Source organism: Cynara cardunculus (genome assembly GCF_001531365.2).
Source record: "Cynara cardunculus var. scolymus isolate 2C chromosome LG 16, CcrdV1, whole genome shotgun sequence".
In the NCBI taxonomy this organism is placed as follows: domain Eukaryota; kingdom Viridiplantae; phylum Streptophyta; class Magnoliopsida; order Asterales; family Asteraceae; genus Cynara; species Cynara cardunculus.
The window spans coordinates 20,932,412-20,938,017 of record NC_037543.1 but is presented as its reverse complement, the minus strand read 5'-3'; positions in this window follow the sequence as shown (position 1 = coordinate 20,938,017).

The window sequence follows — 5,606 nt, the reverse complement described above, 5'->3', positions numbered from 1 at the left end:
GGCCAAATCCGCCGGAAATCCCTTTTTCCGGCGGATTTCCGGCGGATTTGGCCGCCGGAAAAAGGGGGTTTTTTGGTAGTGGTACATTATGCAATAACGATAAATATATTAAGGAACAATTGACCGAGTTAGCATAAAAAAATGATTCTTCAGCAAATAATGAATGATTCTTTAGTTAATAATTAATGAGATACGATTTAAAATGAAGAATATATTTCCATTAGTGGTTCATTTTCATATATTGATAAGTGATAACCATGTTTTATACGAAGAATTTGAGATGTGTCGATAATAATTTTGTTTTCATGCTATTTAAAACTTAAACGATATGTCACATAATCATACCACTATTGGTGTTACAAAGGGTTTGAAGATTCTTTTTCTTCCAAAAAAATGGTTCAGCTAAAATTAGCCAACTCTATAAGTTGCCACAAATAGGCATCATCTCCTCTTGTCAATATATATATATATATATATATATATATATATATATTTATGTAGGGTTGGGTTCACATGAGACCAAACTGTTTTCATAAGACTCGTGAGACCATATTTTTACACTTGAAACTTCACAGCAAAAACACTGTGAAGGTTTAAAAAAGTCGAACATTCACAGCAAAAACACTGTGAAAGTTACCTTCACAGCATTTTGCTATGAAGTTTCAAGTGTAAAAAGTTGGTCTCACGGGTCTCACGAAAAAAGGCTGGTCTCACGTGATCCCAAGTCTATTTATGTATGTATATATACATATATATATATATGTATGTATGTATGTATGTATGTATGTATGTATGTATGTATGTATGTATGTATGTATATGTATGTATGTATACACTCACATATGTTTCATGACAATTTCATCTTCTTGTCAATGTAGGATTACCAAACTCACCACATTTCAAATTTATATATCACCTTCATTCTCCAGTCTATCATTCTTTCATCAACTTGAGATTATTAAAACAACAACACGCACAAGATTTCAGACGAGACAAATATACATACATATATATATATATATATATATATACATACATACATAAAGATTTGTCATTATTTGTAAAATATCTCTACTGAGGGGTTGGTCAAAATACAGCTTTAACCAAGTATAACCTTTTAATTATCAAAGTCATCCATCCTCCTTTCCTATAGCCATCTCGATCCTCAAATCTAGCATTCCCTCATCAGCATGAGATGATTAAAACAACAGCACAATGCAATATTTGAGGATACTTAAATCTCATAATGCCAGCTCGGAAATTCCCCTTGGTTATACGATTTATATATAAAGATAAAGATTGAGAGATTTTGATATAATGAATTGTATTTTATCATGTAACTTAAATAATATATATAGCAATGAAATCTTCATGAAAATATGTTATCCGTTTATACTTGTCTATTCTTATACTTACCTCTTTCCATTTTATCGTCTTCTGGAATTTAATCCTACACTTATGATTTCCTTTAATATATATATATATATATATATATATATATATATATATATGTAGAAATTTTTTATAGAGTAAATTACAAATTTCATACCTGTGGTTATTGAAAATTTTGGATGAGGTCCCTCAAACGAAACAATTACATGTATGTTCACCAAGGTTTCACTTTTGTGATGGGTTGGGTCCCTCGTTCTAACTTCACTAACTGTTACTCTGTTAATTAGATAGGGGTAGTTTAATCTTTCTCCTTTTGTGACCGTCAAACACATTCATCTTCCCGCTTATGACTCTTACCCGGTAAGCTTACCAGATAAAATTGTTCCGTACCATACTGTTTTATTGGACTAAAATCTCACTCGATAAGTTAAATGAAACTATGAAAGTGCTCCTCTTACGGATAAGTGTGAGGTAAACGGACCTTAGCAAGAACTCAGAGACATGTATCAAAGAATAACCCTAGAGCTTCGACCACTATATCTTAAGAGCCAACAAAAAGGACTTGAAGCAGATTTCATAACATGGTGTATCAACTCCTATGATGAAAACTGTTAAATTGATCTCGAAACGTGGCTCTGTTATATATTAAAACTTCATTGAAAGATCATAAACTCGAGACTTTACAATTTTCTAAATGTATCTCTGTTTATCATGGGCTAAGAACAAAGAGTAGCTTAAAGAACTCGAATCTATCTTCCATGGGCAGAGAAATTTATTAACCAATTTTTATTTCTGCTTTGCTAACATTATTTGACACGTCAAGTACTGAATAATAATCTTGTCTACAAGATAAATGCACTAAATTAATCTAACATATGAATAAACAAAAGGACAACATATGAAGCCCATATCCTTTCGTTGCATTCCACAAAACGCCCCTGATTTTTCTTTAATCTATAATTCATATCCTCCAAATCCTAAATCAACCAAACAAGAAAAACAAAATCCTAAAGTCAACAATAGGCTCAACCACAGAGCAGTTGTGTGTCTTTAATCATTAACCAAGAAAAGTTCACGTAAACATAAATTCAACCATAAGAGTTGTTGTTTAAATCGTATTTGGCTTGGTTCCTCGACATCTTAAAATCAACATCCATCTCTCTTTCTTCTGGTACACCTCCGACATAAAGTTGGTTCGCTTGACCTTACGCTGCCAAGTAATCGATATTCATCGAAGGAAGGGATTTGGTTCGTGATGCATTCTTGGAAGGGATGATATTGAGTAGTTATATCTATATATATATATATATATATATATATATAGAGAGAGAGAGAGAGAGAGAGAGATTTTTGCAAAAATGGGATAGGCTAAATTGAATCAATCACATGGGTTGACACAAAAACATTCACCTCTCCATTCTTATACTTTGTACTTGAGAACTTGCATTTTCTCACTAACGTGGGATGATACAAAAATGGATAGGCTAAATTGAGTCAACCAGTGAATTGAGTGATTTGAAAACATAAGACATAATTTATAGGATTCAAAATAAAGCGTCATATTTTAAGACATTGTAATAAGTTTATATGATATTTTTAGGCGTCTTAACATGTTTTTTGGACACTTTTAATACAAAGTGTCATATTAGCTATTTTATAAGACATTTTTGAGAAATTGTCTTATAAACCCATCTTTTATAGAACTCTTGTATTTATAGGACACTTTTTCAAATAATGTCATATAAAATAGCTAATGTGACGTTTTCTTTATGAAGGGGTCCTAACAAATTTATTACAATGCTTAAAAACACCATATAAATTTATTACAACATCTTTAGATGAAACACTTTATTTTTTAGTCCTATAAAATAACCTGTTATGACGTTTATTTACCAATGACATTCTATAAACCCACTTTTGTTGTAGTGTTGAATACTCAAATATATAAAAATGTAAATATTACATGCATGATATATTCAAACTTGTACCAATGATTATTTAAAAGATACATTTATAAAATGAGAAACGTATGTTAAATGCAAACTTCAGGACGTGGCTCAAAAATTGATGACTCAAAAATCTTATCACCTCAAGCATTGCCACCGATACTTTAACCTAATAAACTAAACATCCACCGTTTATATAATATAATATAATATATATAATATAATATAATATANAAGATTTGCAATTTTGAATGTGAAGTACTGGATAATTTTGATCAATTGATCCTAAGGATAGTATCACCTTTCTACTTCTCAAACACTTAACACTTTCCAAATAAACCTCTCTCTCTCTCTCTCTCACACACACACACACACACATATATATATATATATATAAAGGTTGGTTATTATATAACCTTTTATATTTGTATAATCAATACAATTCAATTTCAGCCATCTATTTAATTTGATGAATATGTGATTTCATAAAAGTTTTGATTGTTTGCTAATATAAAGTATTGATCATAATTAATGAATCATATTCATCTTTCATAAATATTCAAATCATAATAAATGAACTATCATAGTTTCCATAAATATCTCAATTAATTGGATTACATTGGTTGTACAAATGGACATGGTTGCATTTGAAATATACCCTATATATATATAAAGGTGGGTTATTATACAATCATTTACATTTGTACAACCAATACAACTCAATCTCAATCGTCTATTTAATTTGATGAATATGTAATTTCATAAAGGTTTTTATTGTTTCCTAATATAAAGTATTGATCATAATTAATAAACCATATTCATCTTCTACAAATATTTAAATCATAATAAATGAACTCTCATCATTTTCATAAATATTATATATATATATATATATATATATATATATACACACACAATATATATAAGCATTTAAAATGGTTATTTGTTAAAATTTAAGAGGTATCATAGTCTATATATCATATATAAATTTTGAAGCTAAACACCTTCCATGAAACTTCCACATTTCAAATATAATATTAAAATCAAATTATTTTTTATTTTTAAATTACATTTTACACTCTTATAGTTGGTTAATTAATTTACTTTATATTCATTTCTTCTTCATAATTATCAAACATAATCGTATTTAACTAAAATATATTAAAAAATATATCTCATTTTTTTATAAATTATATCATTATAATCATCTCATCAATGCCTCCGGATTCCGGAATGAGACCAATATTAAATATTTTTTTGATTTAATCTTATATTATTAAAATACGTAGTGAATTATTTTAAAAACTTTCATTTTATATCTTGTAGTTATTGTATTTAATTAGTTTTATATTTCTTATTTTTTCATTTCAATTTTATACCCTTAATTTACAAATTTAAAGTTGTAGAACACATGACATTAAATCTCCACATCCCAAAATAATATAAAAAATAAAATATTCCATGTGTGACTATCAACTAACTTATCAGTCACCCGCTAGCTTATCGACCACCAACTAGCTTATCAGTTAATTTACCAAACATAACCTAAATATATTAATAAGATGAATTGGTTAAGAAATCGAAATTCTGAGGAAAATTTGTTTGGTAGGACTCAAGATGTTGTGACGATTACATGTTACAGTCAGTTTTATTTGCTAGCACTACAACAAAATTAGGGTATAAAGCACCTAAATTGTCGAAAAATCCTAATACTATATTTGATGGGACTTAAGTGTATATGATCAAACAAAAGAGTGTCATATTTAAAAATGTTATAATAGGTGTATAGAACGTTTTTGGGCTTTTTTACAATGTTTTTAAAATAAAATGTCGTTCCTATAAAATAAATAACATGACGTGTTATTTTAAAAGTGTCCTAAAAATTTGTTGAAACGTCCAAAAGTATCATATAAACTTATTATTAACATCTTTATATATAATGTTTTATAGTTTGATCCTCTAAACTTAAGTCCTATAAAATATCATATTAGAAGATTTAGACACTTTTAAGTGTCCTATAAATTCAATTTTATTGTAGTGTAGAATCGTAAATAATTCATCATATGTTAAGGTGATGCTGAAGGGTTTTGAAGGACCGGTTATGTTATGACATTTTTATGTCGTAATCGTAATAATCCTTAACCCACATTAAAAATATAAAAATAAAAGTGTTTTTAATTTTAATGCATTCTAACATTAAAAAAATAAGGTTAAAAAACTGTTATTTTATATTTAAAGGTAAATAAAGTTGGTCTTTATATATTTGTA